The sequence below is a fragment of the Bos mutus genome, chromosome 4 (assembly GCF_027580195.1).
Source record: "Bos mutus isolate GX-2022 chromosome 4, NWIPB_WYAK_1.1, whole genome shotgun sequence".
In the NCBI taxonomy this organism is placed as follows: Eukaryota; Metazoa; Chordata; class Mammalia; order Artiodactyla; family Bovidae; genus Bos; species Bos mutus.
In genome coordinates this window covers 57,588,206-57,611,206 of record NC_091620.1, presented here as the reverse complement: position 1 = coordinate 57,611,206, position 23,001 = coordinate 57,588,206, and the positions used below count along the sequence as shown (strand labels likewise).

Genomic DNA, 23,001 nt, shown 5'->3' with positions numbered 1-23,001 from the left:
CTTTGCAGAAAGCACACTTTCTTCATGTCAAAATCTCCTCCGTTTGGCTGTACTGGGGGTCACCTCCATCCTGTGGGCTCCAACCAGTCCAGACGCCTCTTGCCTCATGGAGAGCTCTCCTTGGCTAGCCATAGACCTTAGCTGGGACCATTCCATGTCTTTTGAAGCTCTAAATGGACAGAGTCAGGTGTTCATTTCTTATTTTCTCAGGAGTCTTCTTGACACTAGACAAAGAAGTCCATGGCCCAGAAACCATCTCTGCATACCTAAAAAGGGCTTAAGGGAATGAGCCGTCCAAGCCATAGACGTCCTGCCTGCTCCTCTACCCGCAGGGGCCTCAGCCCCTTATACTTACATATGAAAAAGAGGCCCCTTCAGTGCTCAGAGCCAAAAGAATACCAAAGTTACAAGGTGATTTCTGTTTTCAGCCGGAGAAACTTCTAACAGCTGAGAACAAAACAAAAACAAACCAAAACCCCATTTCTAGAACTTTTGACTTCATTTACTTAATCAAGAACTATTTACAGAACACTATGATGCACAAAACACTGTTCTATCCCAATATATTTCAAATCTCTCTAATGGAGAAAAATATTCTGCATTGAGACTCAACACATACACACACAACTGAAGGTTTCATTTACTGTAAACTTATCCTTAATATGTGAGTATATCCTTAATATGCTGCCATTTGCTATTTCTTTTTATTTGCTTCTATTTTATACTGCCATTAATAAAAAGGTGGCCAGGCCATCAAGTTGGTTTTACTACTGACTGTAAACTTCAAATTAAATAACATAGCTATCAGTCAGTTCAGTTCAGTCACTCAGTCGTGTCCGGCTCTTTGCAACCCCATGAACTGCAGCACGCCAGGCCTCCCTGTCCATCACCAACTCCCGGAGTTTACCCAAACTCAAGTCCATTGAGTCAGTGATGCCATCCAACCATCTCATCCTCTGTCATAGCTGTCAGATCAGATCAGACCAGATCAGTCGCTCAGTCGTGTCCGACTCTTTGTGACACCATGAACCGCAGCACGCCAGGCCTCCCTGTCCATCACCAACTCCCGGAGTTCACTCAGACTCACGTCCATCGAGTTGGTGATGCCATCCAGCCATCTCGTCCTCTGCCGTCCCCTTCTCCTCCTGCCCACAATCCCTCCCAGCATCAGAGTCTTTTTCAATGAGTCAACTCTTCGCATCAGGTGGCCAAAGTACTGGAGTTTCAGCTTTAGCATCATTCCTTCCAAAGATGTCCCAGGGCTGATCTCCTTCAGAATGGACTGGTTGGATCTCCTTGCAGTCCAAGGGACTCTCAAGAGTCTTCTCCAACACCACAGTTCAAAAGCATCAATTCTTTGGCACTCAGCCTTCTTCACAGTCCAGCTCTCACATCCATACATGACCACAGGAAAAACCATAGCCTTGACTAGACGAACCTTTGTTGGCAAAGTAATGTCTCTGCTTTTGAATATGCTATCTAGGTTGGTCATAACTTTCCTTCCAAGGAGTAAGCGTCTTTTAATTTCATGGCTGCTGTCACCATCTGTCGTGATTTTGGAGCCCAGAAAAATAAAGTCTGACACTGTTTCCACTGTTTCCTCATCTATTTGCCATGAAGTGATGGGACTGGATGCCATGATCTTCGTTTTCTGAATGTTGAGCTTGAAGCCAACTTTTTCACTCTCCTCTTTCACTTTCATCAAGAGGCTTTTTAGTTTCTCTTCACTTTCTGCCATAAGGGTGGTGTCATCTGCATATCTGAGGTTATTGATATTTCTCCTGGAAATCTTGATTCCAGCTTGTGCTTCTTCCAGCCCAGCGTTGCTCATGATGTACTCTGCATATAAGTTAAATAAACAGGGTGACAATATACAGCCTTGATGTACTCCTTTTCCTATTGGGAACCAGTCTATTGTTCCATGTCTAGTTCTAACTGTTGCTTCCTGACCTGCATATAGGTTTGTCAAGAGCAGGTCAGGTGGTCTGGTATTTCCATCTCTTTCAGAATTTTCCACAGTTTATTGTGATCCACACAGTCAAAGGCTTTGGCATAGTCAATAAAGCAGAAATAGATGTTTTTCTGGAACTCTCTTGCTTTTTCCATGATCCAGTGGATGTTGGCAATTTGATTTCTGGAGTCGTAGCTATAGGGAACACAAAAACATAGCTATAGGGGACAAAAAACCTGTTGATGGGCTAACATAGCTTTCACCACATCAGATCAGATCAGATCAGATCAGTCGCTCAGTCGTATTCGACTCCTCGAGACCCCATGAATCGCAGCACGCCAGGCCTCCCTGTCCATCACCAACTCCTGGAGTTCACTCAGACTCATGTCCATCGAGTCAGCGATGCCATCCAGCCATCTCATCCTCTGTCATCCCCTTATCCTCTTGCCCCCAATCCCTCCCAGCATCAGTCTTTTCCAATGAATCAACTCTTCGCATGAGGTGGCCAAAGTACTGGAGTTTCAGTATTAGCATCATTCCTTCCAAAGAAATCCCAGGGCTGATCTCCTTCAGAATGGACTGGTTGGATCTCCTTGCAGTCCAAGGGACTCTCAAGAGTCTTCTCCAACACCACAGTTCAAAAGCATCAATTCTTCAGCGCTCAGCCTTCTTCACAGTCCAACTCTCACATCCATACATGACCACAGGAAAAACCACAGCCCTGACTAGACGAACCTTTGTTGGCAAAGTAATGTCTCTGCTTTTGAATATGCTATCTAGGTTGGTCATAACTTTCCTTCCAAGGAGTAAGCATCTTTTAATTTCATGGCTGCATAGTACATGCTCAATAAATATTACTTGATGTACATGATCCCTTCTCCTAAGGGATCTTAAAATCCCTATTAAGACATTGAAAAATAAAGACACTATATAAGAATTAATGAGCTGAGCCTATTTTGGTAATCATCTCACAATGTTTGTAAATCAAACCACCATGCTGTATACCTTCAACATATACAGAGATGTATGTCAATTATTTTTTAAAAAACTGGAAAAAAATTAATGATCTAAACCAGCTAATAAATGATATCACAAGGATAGTATAAGATTAATAAAGGAAAAAGTGGTATACATGTAATTTTGTGTTAAGCTAATAAATGGCTATCTTGTACAATATAAATACAATTTATTTCTATGATTAAAAACCCAGTTCTTGGTATCAATTTTAATTTGACCTTTAGTTGTGAATGTTTTGCCGTATTTAGATAGTCAGTTACAGTTACGGTAGAAAAAGGAACACACTGATAAACTGCACTTTTAATTAGCCTCCGAATCCAATAGGTAATACTTTATTGAAATAATATGTTCTGCTTGAATTTTAGATCTTACTAAATGAAGAGACATTTGGATTTTTCAAGTTCTTCACTGTGTTACACAGTTTTTAGCTCAGTAAATAGACTCTGGTACACAAATATCTCCCATCTGAGTAGCTGTTTTTTCCCTGAAAGTAGCTTAAAGATGTAGAACATTTATTTTGCTCACAGACCCATAAAGATTAAGCAGTAAACTGTTAAGACAGTAGTTCCCAAACTTTGTTGCACATTAGAATCACCTGGGAAATTTTTACAAACTGTACAAATGCCTGACTTCTACCCTCAGTGATTCTAATTTAACTCTATGGGATGTAGCCTGGTGTGGGATTTTAATGTGAAATAAAGTGTAGAAACTGTGTTCAGGGGATTGCTGGCATGCCCCCATTCCCATAATCTTTCAACATCTTATGGTGATCATTTGTCCGTGTCTTGGCTAAGGTATACAAATGAAAATGTCTCAGTTAAAAATATATCTTTTTTAGGATAGATGTTATATTTGAGAGAAAAATGATATTTTTAGATTATCTGGCTAATCTCCCTCTTTGTTAATCTAGGAAAGTAGGAGTTGACTGTGTGAGGAAGAGAAAAAAGTATTTACTAAAACTATCATGAAATCTCTGATGCTGGGAGAGACTGAGGGCAGGAGAAAGGGATGACAGAGGATGAGATGGTTGGATGGCATCATAGACTCAATGGACATGAGATTGAGCAAACTTGGGGAGATAGTGAAGGACAGAGAAGCCTGGCATGCTGCAGTCCAAGGGGTTGCAGAGTCAGACATGACTGAGTGACTGAACAACAACAAATCATAAAATCCCATATCAACAGAATTTTACATTTGCTCTAAGGTGATCTCATATTTTTGATACATTGGGAAGAATTATGGATTGGAAGTGAGCACTGGGTGAGAAAAAGGGGGTCTGGGAGATGCTTATAAAAATGTTAAAGTCACATAAAAGTGCAAAATAATTGGATTTTTTTTATTGAATCAGGTGGGTTTATCCATTTAATATAGATAGGAAAAAGTACAGAAGGAAGACAATCTAAACTCGAAAACTGAGATTGATATTTTGAAAAATAGTGGTAAATTTTGAATATTGCCTGGGGCCAATCACTCCAAATTCTTTTAATATGTTCATTTAGTCATTACCAAGTGGCATGCCTTAATGCATACACCATGGGAACACTTATTTGGCAATGAGAATGAAGTGTTAAATCAGCTATTCTCAGAACTGGCTGAACACTAGAGTCACATGGGGCATTCTGAAAGGTCCCCACATCTCAGGCTGCACCTCAGATCAATCACATCAGAATCTCTTGAGATTGGGGCCAGGTCCTGGCTCTGGTGATTACAATGTGCACCCGTGGATGAGAGCACCTGTATTAAGTAAAGAACACTGTAGATATTGAATATAATCCTCTCCTCCTGCCATTACAGAATAAATGCATTACTGGGGTGTGTCTGCACAGTTTCAGTAAAGTTCTGGAATTTGGAAGATTTTCTAAAGCTTAGAATAAATGAGGATTCCTAAAGCATTTTCCTCCCTAGAGCACTTTTGTGAGAGGGGTTCATTATTAAAAATCTTGTTTCAGAGAGAGTCCAAGAGGTGATCCTCAAGATTAGGGACTCTAAGATAGCCCAAACCTGCAACACCTGTGAGATTTTCCTTTGTAAGTATGGTAGGACAGGGAGGGACAGGAATGGAGTTCATATCTACTTGTGTGCTTACTCTGAAATGATTAGTGGTGATTTCCTGGCACATGGTGTGAGAGAGATACTTAGGCCAAGCTGAGCTTCAGCAGTATGAGTTACTGGGATTGCTTATGATGTCTATCATGGATGAGGAGGTAAGCCGTGGAAACATTCATGGTGTCTTTTTACCTTGGCTATTAGAAGAGGTGGAGTTGTAAAATCAGAAAGAGATAAATGAGAATTCCTGTTCTGCCTCTGCTATGACTTTAGAATATATCATAGATTCTTTGACATACTTCCTTTAAAAAAAAATGGAGTTTCTTTCTCCCTCCGATGAATGTGGGTTGAACTCAGAGATTTGCCACTAACAAACAGAATGTGGTTGAAGTGATGCTGTGAGTAACCAAATGGACAGCTTCCATTTTGCCCTCTACATTCTGGATAGCTCACTCTCAGTTCAGTTCAGTTCAGTCGTTCAGTTGTGTCCGACTCTTTGCGACCCCATGGACTACAAAACGCCAGGCTTCCCTGTCCATCACCAACTCCCAGAGTTTACTCAAACTCATGTCTGTTGAGTCGGTGATGCCATCCAACCGTCTCATCCTCTGTTGGCCCCTTCTCCTGCCTTCAATCTTTCCCAGAATCAGGGTCTTTTCCTATGAGTCAGTTTTTCACATCAGGTGGCCAAAGATTCAGAGTTTTAGCTTCAGCACCAGTCCTTGCAATGAATACTCAGGACGGATTTCCTTTAGGATGGACTGGTTGGATCTCCTTGCTGTCCAAGGGACTCAAGAGTCGTCTCCAACACCACAGTTCAAAAGCATCAATTCTTTGGCACTCAGCTTTCTTTATAGTCCAACTCTCACATCTACACATGACTACTGGAAAAACCATAGCTTTGACTAGATGGGCCTTTGTTGGCAAAGTAATATCTCTGCTTTTTAATATGCTGTCTAGTTTGGTTATGACTTTTCTTCCAAGGATCAAGCATCTTTTAATTTCATGGCTGCAGTCACCACCTGCAGTGATTTTGGAGCCCCCAAAAATAAAGTCTGTCAGTGTTTCCATTGCTTCCCCATCTATTTGCCATGAAGTGATGGGACCAGATGCCATGATCTTAGTTTTCTGGATGTTGAGTTTTAAACCAACTTTTTCACTCTCCTCTTTCACTTTCATCAAGAGGCTCTTTAGTTAGTTCTTCTTCGCTTTCTGCCATAAATGTTGTGTTATCTGCATATCTGAGGTTATTGATATAGCTCACTCTGAGGGAAGCCAATCGCCATGTCAATGAAGGCACTCAATCAGCCCATGAAGAGCCTCACATTGGGAGGAACTAAGGCTTTCCACCAACAACCAGCACCAGTGTGTGAACCCCCTTGGAAACAAATTCTCCAGTTCTGTCAGTCAGTCCTAGCCAACAGCTTGACTGAAAATTTATGAGAAATCCTAATCTAGAAGTACCCCTATCCAAGCCATTTCCCAACTCCTGACCTACAAAGACTGTGGAAGATAAATGAATGTTTATTGCTATGTTAAGCTACTAAGTTTTGGGGGAAATTTCTTATGCAGCAATCAATATAGCTATTTAGTTGCTTTATTGTCCAAGCTTTGGTTTCTTCATCTATAAAATGGAGATAACAAATATCTCATAATGTTGTTTTGAAGATAAAGTGAATCAATAGTAAAATGTATCATTTACTGAGTACATTTGAGTACTGTTACATGATCTTGCACTGTATTAGCCCATGAATTATTTCAGTGCAACAAACCAAAGCTTTTGGAATGCAGGCTGAGTCATATAAGCAAACCCTAAGCATTGTGAAAGGAAGTTATTTTCAGTGATATTTGTGCTCTTCTGGCATTGTATAAAGTCTGCTTTTACCAATGTGGTATATTTCTTAATATCTTAAGTGAAGAGAACTCAGACTCAGCCATTAGATTTAAATGTTCTCTCTCCATGTATAGAAGTCCCTGCATTGTGAGAGTTCATAGGAGGGGGTTGTTGAGCATTTGGGGAAGGCTGATCACCTATAACTATGAGAACAAGGAACTGCTACATGATGGCTGGGGACCTAGGGAGCTACCTTGTCTACAACTTTGAAGTTTTGCTGTCAGGAAGACCTGGATTCAAATATTTGCCTTGCCATTAATATCTACATTGTTTTGGTCAAATTACTCAACCTCTCTGAGCTTCTAGTGTTTTATCTATGAAATATGAATAATAATATCTCCTTCATAAGCTATTGTGAGATATTAAATTTAAGTATGAAAAAGGACCTACTACAATTTTGGTACTTAATAGGTAGTCAATAGATGTAAATATATTTTCCCTTGGGCCTCAAATGGAGATCAGTCCATGCAACATTCTTACAAGGTAGCTATCTTACCATCCCTATTTTATAAGTAAGGAAACTGAGGCCAGAGGCATCAACCCAAGGTCACACAGCTGATTAAAGCGCTGATCAGAATATGAACCCAGGCAGTCTTGTCCTTAAACACAAACATATTTCTACCTCATTATTCTTTTCATGAAGCAAATATGTATGTGTATGTGACTTAAGTTTGTCTGATGGAAGAAGGTAAATCTAAATAAATAGGCAAAGAGTAGTTTTAAAAATATATAGGAAATATTTTTTCATATTTGCAGTTTCTGGATGGTTTTGGTTTCTATGTTTCTGATTTACTCATGTAGGATTTTCTCTTTTCTTCTCAGGTTTCTAGCTCTTTGTTTTGACCACTAGAATTTTCTTTCTTTTTTTTTTTTTCACTAGAAATTTTTGAGGGAATCTGCTTTGAAAGATTGGTGCATAAAAACTTGGGAACCCAGTTTACAGCAGTTAGAGGGAATCAGTATAAAAGGAAATGCATATCTGGGCTGAATTCCATGAGTGCCTCTCCACACCCTGAGCTCAGAACTGCAGACAGAGTTCTGGGGTGAGCTGTCTCATTGATGACCTCAGTGAGGTTACAGCTTGGCCACATGCTTTTACTTTTGTGAAAGAGATTTTTCTCCCTGAAAATAAAGGATGAAGTCTTGGGAGTCATTTGTTCAGATTTCTACTTTCTCTAAAAGGCGAGCCCAGCTATCCTGTGCTGATGCAGAAATGACTTCCTGGTTAGGGAAGTTTATGTTTTTCAAACTGGGGGTCTTGTTGATTAACAGAGACAGAGGTGTCATCTTGAAATGCCAGCTGCCCACTCAGGTGGCCTCCTCTCAGGTGGGGGACAGGGTTTGTAAATTTAGAAACATCAATCCCTGGGCACACTAAAAAATTATTTATTCATATAGTGTTTATTGAGAGCTTACCATATGCCAGGCATAGCACTGAGAGCTGGATAGAAGCCAAAAGAGTAAATTAGTAATGTATGATGAAAACATGATCTTCAACAGGCTAAAATGTGTCAGGAATGGTCTACTCATCCCATGTGTACTTGGAACAGGTAAAATAAAGGTCACAAGGATGCAAATTTGTCCTTCGTCTATTAATCAGAGAATACTTCCAGACAGCTTAGTTCTCGGGGTTCCTTTGGTTCTAGATCTTGGTTCTTAAGGTTTTCTGACCAAGAGGGTAGACTTAGTTTTGGTTTCAGCACCTCCTCCAGGAAGCATTTTGATATTCATCCTCCAAACTATATAACTCTGTTCAAGGTCCCCTTGGCCCTGAGGATCAGTTGCCAGCTCCCATTGATAGCACATGACTTGAGTTCCTTATACTTTAATAAAACATGCAAATTAATAGGTATGAGGTGACTAGAACTGGTACTACAGTCTTGGTTGTAATTGTCCCATGTACACTGGAATCAAAACATAGAACTGCCTATACTGAATATGAATATAGAGTTCATAATGAAGGCAAGCATCCTAATGATCTACCAGACCACCTTACCTGCCTCCTGAGAAACCTGTATGCAGGTCAAGAAGCAACAGTTAGAACTGGACATGGAACAATGGACTGGTTCAAAACTGGGAAAGGAGTACATCAGGGCTGTATATTGTCACCCTGCTTATTTAACTTACAAGCAGAACACCAGAAAGTGCCAGGCTGGATGAAACACGAGCTGGAATCAAGATAAATATCAATAACCTCAGATATGCAGATGACATCACCTTAATGCAGAAAGCAAAGAGGAACTAAAGAGCCTCTTGATAAAAGTGAAAGAGGAGAATGAAAAAGCTGGCTTAAAACTCAACATTCAAAAAACTAAGATCACGGCATCTGGTCCCATCACTTCATGGCAAATAGATGGGGAAACAATAGAAACAGTGACCAACTTTATTTTCTTGGGCTCCAAAAATCACTGCAGAGAATAATTGCAGCTGTGAAATTAAAAGACACTTGCTCCTTAGAAGAAAAGCTATGACAAACATAGACAGCATATTAAAAAGCAGAGACATTACTTTGACAACAAAGGTCCATATAGCCAAAGCTATGGTTTTTCCAGTAGCCATGTAAGGATGTGAGAGTTGGACCAAAAAGAAGGCTGAGCACCGAAGAACTGATGCTTTTGAAGTGTGGTCTTGGAGAAGACTCTTTAGAGTCCCTTAGACTGCAAGGAGATCAAACCAGTTAATCCTAAGGGAGATCAATCCTGAATATTCATTGGAAGGACTGATACTGAAGCTGAAGCTCCAATACTTTAACCACCTGATGCAAAGAGCCTACTTACTGGAACAGACCCTGATGCTGGGAAAGATTGAAGGCAGAAGAAGAAGGGGACAACAGAGGATAAGATGGTTGAATGGCATCACCAACTCAATGGGCATGAGTTTGAGTATGGTCTGGGAGATGGTGAAGGACAGGGAAGACTGGTGTGCTGCAGTCCACGAGGTAGCAAAGAGTTGGACACGACTGAGTGACTGAATGACAACAATCTTAATTATTTAATAAGACTTCAGGTTTTGCCGTAGTGTCATGGTTATTTTATAAGGAAAGGAATGTAATTCCCTTGGTTGCCCTATCAGAATTCTTTAGTGCCCATTCAGCCCTGGAATCTTAGTTTGAGAGCTATTTGTTAACCACGTGACTCTATCTGAAGTGTAGTTTCCCCATCTCTTAAAGGGGAAGATTCATGCCTACTTTTCAGTTTGCAGAGTGGATGTGAGGCCAAATGCTATGATGTCAGTTCCCTGCATAACACAGTACTAGAACATGCATGCTCATAGCTACCTGCCTAGCCCGTTCTTTTTCTCCCTCCCTTCCCTACTCTTCCTCCTCATTTGCATTCCTTTCTTTTCTCTCAAAAGGCATCAATGGGTGTGCAGTTTGGGTTTACTATAAGGAGACCTCATTCCAGATAATGTAGGTAGAGTGCCAAACCAGTGCCCACTGTACAGTAAATGTCCAATGATATAAAAAGGTTATATCTTCTTGGACTTTCTGCAACAAAAATACATCCAAAAATAAAGAGTTGTTTGTGTTTCAACAGCATCCCCTTTCTCTAGACAGGGACTATTCTCTCTCCTTTTCTCTCTCTGTCTTTCTCTGCTCCACCCAACCTCTTTCTCTCTTTTTCAGTTTTTGAATGCTTTGATAATATTTAATATTTTTTTCAGACCTTTTTCAAATCTCCCTTTCAATTTCAAGCCTAAACTAGACTCTGTACCTTTAATGCCAGGTTACAACACAAGTCCCAGCAACAAAAATCTGGGGCGGGGGGCAGTCAGTGAACAGAGGTATATGTGGCCATGAATAGGAGGAAGCCTGTCACTTTCTGAGTTATGGGACTGGAGGCCAGTGAGCCACCACTGTCCCTGAAGGAGCCCAGCTTCCTCCTGGGGGCTCTGACTTGTCACCAAGGCTGGACCCTGGCTCAAGGGTGCCACTTCTGGTAACTGACTGATCTGCTCTGGGCTTCCCTGGTTGCTCAGATGGTAAAAATTATGCCTGCAATGTAGGAGACCTGGGTTAGATCCCTGAGTCAGGAAGATCCCCTAGAGAAGGGAATGGCCACCCACTCCATTATATTTGCCTGAAAAATTCCATGTACAGAGGAGCCTAGCAGGCTACAGTCCACAGGGTCACAGAGTCGGACATGACTGAGTGACTAACACTTTCACTTTCAATTCAGTCCATCCTCCACTTTTCAGCAGCACTGTAGGTGCAGATTGAATACAGCAACTGAGTAGTGAATAAAGCTAGCAAAGCAGGGACATCTATGTCAGCTTCTAAAGGCATTGCTCATTAGTATCTGAGGGGGAGATGGGAAAGTCAATAGCACCATTTTATTATCTTAAGGAGCTAACTTTCTAATCAGCCAAAGGAAAAGAAGCTGTGTCCAAAAAGATGAAGAAACACCGGCATGACAGTGTGTTTATTCTTTTGGTCATCAGTGATGTTAAAAAGTCAGCTAAGCAGAGTGACCAGGAAACAGCATGGGTATTGGAGATGGGCAAGATGGGTTTAGACCCCAGGTCTGTTACTTGCCATCCACATGTCTGTGATAGATCTGTTAACCTCTATAAGCTTTTCCTCTCTCATCTGTTGATCATTCCTTCCTGGGCTGCAGAGAGAAGTAAGGAGAGAACAGAGTGCATACCCAGCTCTGTCTGTGTCTGATGCATGGCTGGGGCTTAAATGTGAGTTTCTGTTCCTTAGATCTAATCTGAACCTGTATTTCTCTTCCCCAGACCCCATGTCAGCATGTATTTAGAAAACAAAATCGTTTGCTTGACCTCCAAAAAATATTTACTCTTTCTAAATTCCATGAGGCTGGCCACGGGGATTGTTTAGCTAAGTCAGGGGAATTAAATGTGCAGTCCTCATTCCAACCCAGAGAGGCTCTGGAACTGCTCTTCTCCTTGTTAATTTCTGGGTAAAATCAAAGCACAGCAGCTCCACAGCACTCCCTTTCACCCTCAGGGAGGGCTTCACTATTTTAAAATGAAGGAAGCGGGAAGCAGGACGAGTTCTGCTTCTGCAAGGCCAAAGCTCCCTTCCCCCTGTCTCTTGGCCACGCCCTGGGGGTGCTGTTGGACAAGGCCGGTACCCCACCAAGGCAGGGCTCCTGGGTATTGCTGGGCCTCTGCAGGCCACTATGGGAGGTAGTGGCGAGGCCAGAAGTCACTTTGCTGCTGCTAAGTCACTTCAGTCGTGTCCGACTCTGTGCGACCCCAGAGATGGCAGCCCACCAGGCTCCCCCGTCCCTGGGATTCTCCAGGCAAGAACACTGGAGTGGGTTGCCATTTCCTTCTCCAGTGCATGAAAGGGAAAAGTGAAAGTGAAGTCACTCAGTTGTGTCCGACTCCTAGCGACCCCATGGACTTCAGCCTACCAGGCTCCTCCGTCCATGGGATTTTCCAGGCAAGAGTACTGGAGTGGGGTGCCATCGCCTTCTCTGTCAATGAGAAGTCACTTTACTCATTCCCATTTTGTGTGTTTTAGGGCCATAATGATTGCAGTGACATGAATTATAATCTCTTATATTTTATGTCACCCTTTAATTTTTAGAATATCTCACTGTGCACCATCTCAAGATTATTCCGCCAAATTCTCACTTTTCAGAGGTGGAAATGTATTACAGATAAGGAAATAGGGTCAGAGCAGTTAAGAGATTCGCCTTAACTAAGGTTCCATGGCAAGCAATGCTTTTGGCACGTCCTCATCTAAGCACAGTGCAGAAGAGCAGAGCAGGACATCTGACTGAACCCTGCAGAATCTCGTTCCAATCCAGCTCCACCGCTTTTTGGTAGTGGGACTGCCAGGTTAGTTAACTTTGCTGAGCCCAAGTTCTAGGAATGGGGAGTATAGTAAGGATGCCGTCTGCCTCTCTTGGGTGTCCCTGAGGAAGACAATATCTTCACTTCCCTGGGACACTTCTGAGGAAGCTTGACAATCCTGGAATGTCTTCAGGGAGGAAGACATTCTCCTTATCAAATGCACTCACTCTGTCCAGCTTCCAAGGCATGTTTGCTGTTTTAGTCATCTCTGAACATAGCTCACCAATGACTTTGCTCAGAAGACTTGGACTGTGCAGAAATGCCTAGAAGTCTGAGGAAAATTGCAGCAAAACCCGACCCCTGCTGATGAAAGACTTTAGAGTCACTGTTTATACTGTTTGAGGATCAGCCACGAATTTTGCTACAGGAATGTTCATGTGCCTGATGAGCGGGTGCTGCCCTAGCGGCTTGTGTTATGTATACATGGTCTATATGCATCATTTTGCCTCTATGGCATCCAAAGGAAAATCCAAAACACGTCTGGCCCCAAAGATGTCAGTAAGAGACCGCAGCTCTATATAAGAGGATGTTTAAACATTTCCTTTCTCTGCCCATATGTCTTCTTGCACAAGCCTCATGTTGCAGGCTGTTGTTCTAGAGAAGCACAGTTCCAAGTACGGCATGCCTGCTGCTTGTCATGTAAGTCAATTCCTTCATTATATAGCTCACTTGTTGCCTATCCAGACTTAATAAGGAATCGACATGTTGCTTTTTGTTGCAGACAATGCTTCTTATCTCACGGAGGATGCACTTCGAGAAGCACCACTTAGAGCACGAGCTGCTTGAGGACAGGAGCCTTATCTCTGCATCCTAGTCCTAACCCAGGGTCTGAAACATAACAAATGCTGGACACTCTCTTCCTCCTGTGCTGTGTGGCTTTCTGCTCCATGACAGACTGTCCCCAGAAGTTGCCTGCCTTCTGAGCCCTGCCCCCTCTCTCCCACTCCACCACCTCCTTGCCCTCTCTTCACATACAGTTCTGACATCCCCTCCTCTGACAGCCATCCCAGTGCCTCCTCTGGAGGAGAAATTGCCCTGTTCTGAACCTCCAGAGCAACACGTCTACAGTTCACTTCTCACAGGTACAATGCTTCTTTCTTTTCAGTCATTTTACTTTGTGATCCTTTTCTCTGCCAGCTGTAAATTCCTGTGGGCAGAGACCCTGTTCTACTTGGTGTGCTCAGGACCCAACCTTCCCCCTTTCTCAAAATAGGCACTTAGGAAATATTTATTCCATGAACAAATATAACGTAATACGGTCATTGCTAAGCCCTCAGTGGTTATCTATTGCCATGACACACATCTAATTTGAGATCAGAAATAACACTGCCTAAATTTTCATCAATATGAAAGAAACGTCCATGCCCAAAGAGATCATTTCTTCCAAATGCTGTTCTAGTTAACTTGACTTTGATGTACACTAAGTTCTACAAGTTACAGCAAGTTAAGTACTGATATCAATGCTTGTTACACTATTGCTGTTTCCTTGACATTAATATTACCAGACATATACTTCTGTGTATATTTTCTGGGACTGAGAAATGGTGTTCTTTGTTCGAGTGAGCCTGTAAAGGCTATAAACTCATAAATTTGCTCGTTCGTCAGCCTGGCCATTTTCTAAGAATGAGCAAATTTCTGAGTTTATAGCCTTTACAGACTCACTCAAACAAAGAACACCATTTCTCAGTCCCAGAAAATACACACAGAAGTATATGAGTGACTGAGCGACTTCACTTTCACTTTTCTCTTTCATGCATTGGAGAAGGAAATGGCAACCCACTCCAGTGTTCTTGCCTGGAGAATCCCAGGGACGGCGGAGGCTGGTGGGCTGCCGTCTATGGGGTCGCACAGAGTCGGACACGACTGAAGTGACTTAGCAGTAGCAGTCCTTTCTAGGAGTTACAGTTGATGGCTAGTTGACATGGTTAGTGTAACCGTGGCATGAGGAACATATACCTTATTGTTGCTGCAAAAGGTTGTCACAAGGAAAGCTTTCTGTAACTGTGGGGCAAATGCAAAAAAGACAGAGCTGAAGACAGAACTGAATCACAAGAATAAACATCATGGTCACTGACCTCTCTGATCTTTGGCAGGTCATTCACTGGGTTTCTACTCCAGGAGCCTCTGCGTTGAATCATAATTTCCTGGGGAGTGGGAGGAGCTTGTCTGTTCCTCCCACATGCCCTTTCTCCTGGACTTCCTCTCTTCCTCTACAGCGACCCTCCCACCAGGCACTCAGTAAGCATTTTGGATGTGTCTTCAGAAAACTACATACCATCAGGAAAATATACTTTAGGGTGAAGTTGACTCTGAGTGGTTCTTCCTAAGGTGCAGTGATTCTCATTATCTGCAGTAGTTATGGCCTTAACGTTGCCACAAATACTGAACTAGTGAATAAGGAATCACTGCTTCCAGAGGAAACACAGGTTGGGGCTCTTACAAGCCTCTCATCACATTTTCATCAGCTGCTCAATACATAACCTTGGTTTATGAGTGTCTCTATTTAAAGACACTTTATTTAATATATATTTGTTATAAATAATTAAATGTGGTGTTTCTTTACAATAAAATGTTATTTCAGTTACAGTAAGGTGATCACGAACTCCTTTGGCTTTCAGTCTCCAGCTGTGCTACTCACTGCTTTTTAAAAACTGGCTATCATCTCATGCATCCACAAATCAGCTGCTTTTCCATCTTTCCCATAGCCCCATCATGTATTGCAAGGCATTACTTTAATCTCTGTCAACTAGGCAGAGATTTTACTGTGTGGAATTCCGATTCAGAAGTAATCAGTAAGAGAAAGCAGGGCTGGCTAGACTCAATCTTTTGGTGAAGGTGGTGGCTAAGCACCCACACTGTGTATGTAGTGTCTTTGTTGCACTGGTGTTTGGGCATTACTCCAGCACTGGCAACCCACTTCAGCACTCTTGCCTGGAAAATCCCGTGGACGGAGGAGCCTGGTAGGCTGCAGTCCATGGGGTCACTAAGAGTCGGACCCGATTGAGTGACTTCACTTTCACTTTTCACTTTCATGCATTGGGGAAGGAAATGGCAACCCACTCCAGTGTTCTTGCCTGGAGAATCCCAGGGACAGAGGAGCTTGGTGGGCTGCCGTCTATAGGGTCGCACAGAGTCAGACACGACTGATGCGACTTAGCAGCAGCAGCAGCAGCCAGCTGTTTAGCTCTAAGACTGACTCTCTGACTCACTTGGAAATACTGTGAGCTGCTTGATAGCCTTGAAAAGATTCATTTCCTGTTTAAACTAAGTAGAGTTGATTCTGTAGTTTGCAACCAAGAACCTGCACTATAGAGTGTTTAGCAGCATCCTTGGCCTGTACACACTAAATGTCAGTGACACTCCACTCCCAACTTGTAATGGTAAAAAATGTCTTCAAACATTGTTAGTTGTCTCCCAGGGAGTAATAGCTGAAAACCAGTTTAGGCTGGCAACATTTCCTAGTGATAAGGACTGGTAGATAATTCCAGAAGTATGATGTCATTAGACTGGTATACTATTTGACTTTGTAATTTTATGTATTTGTGCTTAAGTTAACCTATAATAACATGGATAGATACATACATAGATAAATACATAGATAGTTGATAAAGAGATAAATGTGTATATAGTTCTTTGCATAGCATGTATTTCAGGTATCTTAATCAAGTTTAAAAACTTATTTAGAAGAGAGGTCTGAACTAGCAGACAAATTACACATCAGGTCTCACTGTCTTTGATCATGTTTGGGCACTATCGAGAATTTTTACCTCTAGTGCCTTCACATGGACTAGCTATATTTACTTGACTCACCATTTGCAAAATGGTACCCAAACAGGGTCAGGTAGACATTTAGTGTCATATTTCTAGGCATATTTCTTCAAGTGATATAGCTATCTGATTCTCATCAGGAACATTCTGGTTTTCTAAATTTTAAATAGTAGAAGGGGCCAGCCATTTAAGTCTTCCTCTAAGCATGAACACTGAATTAACTCTGCTGTGTCTTTAGAAAACTCAGTTATAGCTAATAAATGTATCAGGCTACTATTTTAGGGTTATGCATTTCCTGTCTAGTATTTTTGTGTGTGTGTGACAAATTCAGATAAAGGGTTGCATGGAAGGAGTCATTTATTTATCTGCATTGACTGCTCCTTCCTTATCATCTCACTTTACTGGATTGTGCTAACCAGCCACTGAAGCTTCCACTGTGAAAAGAGCTTGATCTTTCCAGCATTCTGCTACTGCTTCTTTCCACATTTGGGCTTGAACTGAACTGAACTGAGCATACTCCAGAAACCAAAGCAGTGTTTTGGGGCATCTTTATCCCATGACTGCAGGAACTGATTTCCTCACAGCTATTTAATTACCACTGTGTCATCTTAGGAGAAGGCAATGGCAACCCACTCCAGTACTCTTGCCTGGAAAATCCCATGGACGGAGGAGCCTGGTAGGCTGCAGTCCATGGGGTCGCTAACAGTCGGACACGACTGAGTGACTTCACTTTCACTTTTTACTTTCATGCATTGGAGAAGGAAATGGCAACCCACTCCAGTGTTCTTGCCTGGAGAATCCCAGGGACGGGGGAGCCTGGTGGGCTGCTGTCTCTGGGGTTGAACAGAGTCGGACACGACTGAAGCAACTTAGCAGCAGCAGCAGCAGCAGTGTCACCTTAGTTTCCCCAAGACAGTTATGCTGGAGGAGGCCAAAGCCACAACAATTTGGATGAACCACAGACTGAAGTGAGTGTATAGTAGGTAGGCAAACATTAGCAGGAAAACCATCACATGGTATCAAATGTACAGTAATTACTAGTCTTATAATTGTTAGTCTTCTTATTCCTCTTCCCCTGATCTTTGAAACCTCTTTCAACCTGAACCCCTTCTGATATGACCTCCAGAACTTTGTCCTGAGCTCAAAACACCATGATACTTTCTGTCACATATCATGTAACCAGTTCAATCTGGCAACAACAGTTACCCAAAGACCTTTACTGATAAAATTTTTCTCTGGATTCTAGATTCTTGACTGGTCTTTAGTTTAGCTTCTGGTAATATTAATACCTTTGTTGTCAAAACTCTTTGATTGGGACTAACACTGTCAGACTTTATTTTTTGGGGCTCCAAAATCACTGCAGATGGTGACTGCAGCCATGAAATTAGAAGACGCTTACTCCTTGGAAGGAAAGTTATGACCAACCTAGATAGCATATTCAAAAGCAGAGATATTACTTTGCCAACAAAGGTCCATCTAGTCAAGGCTATGGTTTTTCCTGTGGTCATGTATGGATGTGAGAGTTGGACTGTGAAGAAGGCTGAGCGCTGAAGAATTGATGCTTTTGAACTGTGGTGTTGGAGAAGACTCCTGAGAGTCCCTTGGACTGCAAGGAGATCCAACCAGTCCATTAGAAAGGAGATCAGCCCTGGGTGTTCTTTGAAAGGAATGATGCTAAAGCTGAAACTCCAGTACTTTGGCCACCTCATGCAAAGAGTTGACTAATTGGAAAAGACTCTGATGCTGGGAGGGATTGGGGGCAGGAGGAGAAGAGGACGACAGAGGATGAGATGGCTGGATGGCATCACTGACTCGATGGACGTGAGTCTGAGTGAACCCCGGGAGTTGGTGATGGACAGGGAGTCCTGGCGTGCTGTGATTCACGGGGTCGCAAAGAGTCGGACATGACTGAACAACTGAATTGAACTGAACTGAACACTGTCCCATCAGGGGAAACCAGGCAAAACTGTGTTAAGCAGCATCTCCCATCATGGATGAAAATTTTTCTGTAGCCCAGGTAAGAGATTCTTCTGGAAAACTATGTAAAATTCAATCTTAAACTTTAATTATTAAAAAAAAAATGTGCCTCAATTGTGCAGTAGTATTTCTTAATGCAAGACAGATGCAAGATAGAAATCATCTGAGAATGTAAACCTTCTTCCCTTTACCACTAACAGGTATTATTCTATACCTAGGAATTGTTATACACATACATCAGATCAGATCAGATCAGATCAGTCGCTCAGTCGTGTCCGACTCTTTGCAACCCCATGAATCACAGCACACCAGGCCTCCCTGTCCATCACCAACTCCCGGAGTTCACTCAGACTCACGTCCATCGAGTCAGTGATGCCATCCAGCCATCTCATCCTCTGTCGTTCCCTTCTCCTCCTGCCCCCAATCCCTCCCAGCATCAGAGTCTTTTCCAATGAGTCAACTCTTTGCATGAGGTGGCCAAAGTACTGGAGTTTCAGCTTTAGCATCATTCCTTCCAAAGAAATCCCAGGGCTGATCTCCTTTCAGAATGGACTGGGTGGATCTCCTTGCAGTCCAAGGGACTCTCAAGAGTCTTCTCCAACACCACAGTTCAAAAGCATCAATTCTTGGCGCTCAGCCTTCTTCACAGTCCAAATCTCACATCCATACATGACCACAGGAAAACCATAGCCTTGACTAGATGGACCTTTGTTGGCAAAGTAATGTCTCTGCTTTTGAATATGCTATCTAGGTTGGCCATAACTTTGCTTCCACGGAGTAAGCATCTTTTAATTTCATGGCTGCAGTCACCATCTGCAGTGATTTTGGAGCCCCAAAAATAAAGTCTGACACTGTTTCCACTGTTTCCCCATCTATTTCCCATGAAGTGGTGGGACCAGATGCCATGATCTTAGTTTTCTGAATGTTGAGCTTTAAGCCAACTTTTTCACTCTCCTCTTTCACTTTCATCAAGAGGCTTTTAGTTCCTCTTCACTTTCTGCCATAAGGGTGGTGTCATCTGCATATCTGAGGTTATTGATATTTCTCCCGAAATCTTGATTCCAGCTTGTGCTTCTTCCAGCCCAGCGTTGCTCATGATGTACTCTGCATAGAAGTTAAATAAACAGGGTGACAATATACAGCCTTGATGTACTCCTTTTCCTATTTGGAACCAGTCTGTTGTTCCATGTCCAGTTCTAACTGTTGCTTCCTGACCTGCATACAAATTTCTCTTGAGGCAGATCAGGTGTTCTGGTATTCCCATCTCTTTTAGAATTTTCCACAGTTTATTGAGATCCACACAGTCAAAGGCTTTGGCATAGTCAATAAAGCAGAAATAGATGTTTTTCTGGAACTCTCTTGCTTTTTCCAAGATCCAGCGGATGTTGGCAATTTGATCTCTGGTTCCTCTGCCTTTTCTAATAGATTTAATTTTCAAGAGAGGGGCAAGAACTATAAGTGATCACTTTTTATTCTTTGACTTGAAAAGAGATTTGGTCAGCATATCCCTTTTTCTTCCTTTATTCCTTCTTTGTTTTATCTACAGAATGGTTTATTCTTATTGTAGCTGGCTTCCTGTATTAGAGAATCTTTATCTCTGATAACTGACTGACTATACTAGTGGCCACTCCATGATGTCAAGGTGGCCTACTAAGTGAGAGGAAGTTTAACTGCAAATATGCATTCTCAGAATACCCTTGAGACTCCATAGGAAGCTGGGGCATTGGAAAAAGACTGGTGACATGCTCATCAACCCATTTTTTCTCTGCGGAGACCCAGCTAAACAACATTGCCAGTGTCTTTGCATCTGGGTGGGGCCATGTGACTATTATCTATTTATTTTCATTTTTCCTTGTGCTGGGTCTTCGTTGCTGCATGCTGCTTTCTCAAGTTGTTGTGAGTGAGGGCTACTCTTTATTGTGGTGCACAGGCTTCTATTGCTGTGGCTTCTCTTGTTGCAGAGCGTGGGCTGTAGGCACATGGGCTTTTTTTTAGAGGTTGCTGCACGTGGGCTCAGTAGTTTCAGCTCAGTCTCTAGAGCCCAGGCTCAGCAGGTGTGGCACATGGGCTTATTTGCTCTGAGGTATGTGGATCTTCCCAGATGAGATCAAACCCATGTTCCCTGCATTGGCAGGTGGATTCTTATCTACTATTCCACCAGGAAGTCTGTGGTGGGGCCATGTGATTAGTTCTCACTAATGGAATGTGAATAAATGTGGAAGAATTAGTGAAGAACCTGAGCTGGCTCAAGGAGTCATTTTTGGATAGGTGACCAACTCATCCTGGTTTGCCTGAGGCTTTTCTGGTTTTAGTACAGAGCATTCGTGTCCTGTGAAGCCCTCAAGTTCTGAGAAAACTAGAATGATTAGCCATCCTACTCTTGGAAGATAATCATTAACTACTGGTCTTAGCAGGAGGAAAAACAAGACTTTTAAAAACAAGATAATTTGGGGTTGTTTGTTCTCAGATTAGCTTACCATGACTAATACAAGAAATGTTTATGCTTCTTATCCTTTATAACATCATTTCTGTGGTCTTTTCTCCTGCCTTCACTTTCTTTACAAAATATCAGTAAAGCTTGGAACTGATTTTAATTATTTCTGTTTTCTGGACCATATTTACTCACATGAAAAATTGTGCAGTGCTTAAATCACTTGATATATTAGCTATCTATCGCTTCAAAACAAATTACTCCAAAACTTGGCCAGCTTAAAACAACCCATATATCATCTCATGGTTTCTGCAAGTCAGGAATCTGGGCATGCCTTACCTGGGCCCTCTAGCTCAGGGTCTCTCATAAAGTTGCAAACAAGGTGTCTCCAGGGTTGCTGTCCTTTCCAGGTCCAACTGGAGCAGGGTGCCCTTCCCAGCTCACCCACATGGTTGATGGTAGAATTTGATTCCTTTTATAGGATGTTGGACTGCAGACCTCAGTTTGTCCATGGTTGTTGACTGGAGGCCACACTTAGTTCCTTGATCTATAAACCTGCTCAAAGAAAGAGTGGGCTGGTCAGCAAGGAGGCAATTGCCCTGCGGAGGGGATGCAGAAGGATAATATGATGAAAGAACAGCAAGAAGCCATATTGGCTTGAGTACATGTACAAAGTGGCTGCAGGTGTTAGGGAATGGGGTCAGAAACAGAGGTAGAATCCAGATTCAGAACTTGCAGTGCAAAGACTTCCTTGACTTTAATTCATTTGAGGGTTTTGAACAGGCTCATTTGATTTACTTGAAGAAGATCAACCTGGCTCATGGCAGTTATTAATTGGAGTTTAAGAAAGTCTTTTCTGTTTTCACATTGGTCTCTTGAACTTAGTTTATATGCACTGCTTGAGAAGATGAACCTCTCTAGTGTTCTGAAAAAGCAATAAGTTTATGAACCCATGTCAGACCCCAGACTGTGGTAGATCCCGTAAGTTAGTGGATGTCACCTGTGTGTGCTCTTTTGGGGCCCACCTGCACAGACTCATGACCTGCCTCATCATTTGAATTTCTTCCTAGGAGACATCTAACCACTTCTTGAGCTTCCCTGCCATAGGTTCACTGTCCAGTCTGGAGCCCTGCATGATTCCTCAGTACCTTCATCAGTTACTCTCAGTACATTTCACTACAAAACATTGCCAATAAAGTAGTAGCTTGTACATAAGTGGACTCTGCCAGTCAGAGAGTATGATATGTCCTCTACTTGTCTCTTGAAGGCAGAGCTATGGACCCATGTGTATATTTTTACATGTTTTTGTCTAGCTTTTTATGATTGATAAGTTTATACTTACTTGGCTGAGCCATGGTGCCCAGCCATGTAGTCAAACATTATTCTAGATGTTTCTGTGAGGGTGTTTTTGGATGAGATTAACATTTAAATTGGTGGACTTTGAGTAATGTAGATTGTCCTCCATAATGTGAGTGGGCTGCACCCAATCAGGTGAAGCCCTGAATGAACAAACGACTACCCTTCCAAGCAAAAAGAGAATTCTGCCAGCAGATGGCCTTGGGACTGGATCTGAGGACTGGCTCTTCCTGGGTCCCTAACCTGTTGGCCCATCCTGTAGATGTTCACCTTGCCTGTCACCATAATTGTATGAGTCAATTTCTAAAAATAGATCTGTTTCCACACACACACATATTTTATTGATTTTGTTTTTCTGGAGAACTCTAATACACTTCCTCAATAGATGCCAGCTACCTTATATAAGAGGCTTGCAGAGCATTTCCCAAGCATGAGCAGAGAATAGGTGCCATGTTTTTCGGATGCTTATTTGTAGACAGGCACTGTGCCAGCCCTGAGAAGGGCATGAAACTGAATATGACCCATCCTGTTCCCTGAGACTGACACCCTCACAGGGAGTTCTTATCCCATGGTAGAAGGTGCACCTGCTTTAATGGGTCAGTGTTGGGATGAAGCACATGGACTTTGCCACCAGGACCATCTGGGTGTGAGTCCCTGCTCTGCCACTAACAGATCATAAACGTTTCACTCCTCTGAGCCTCTGTTTCTTCCTTTGTTATGTGGAGTTAATAGTCC

The 23,001-nt window shown here is 42.4% G+C and overlaps 1 protein-coding gene across 1 annotated transcript in view; it reads right to left on the bottom strand.

Annotated features, from left to right (window-relative positions):
- SEPTIN7 (septin 7) overlaps window positions 1-22,264 on the bottom strand; it is a 292,002-nt gene extending 269,738 nt beyond the window's left edge. The window contains exon 1 of the mRNA XM_070369525.1: window positions 22,260-22,264. The gene's annotated coding sequence lies outside the window, so the exon portion shown is untranslated. The remainder of the gene's footprint in view (window positions 1-22,259) is intronic.
- Between the last annotated feature and the right edge of the window lie 737 nt (window positions 22,265-23,001).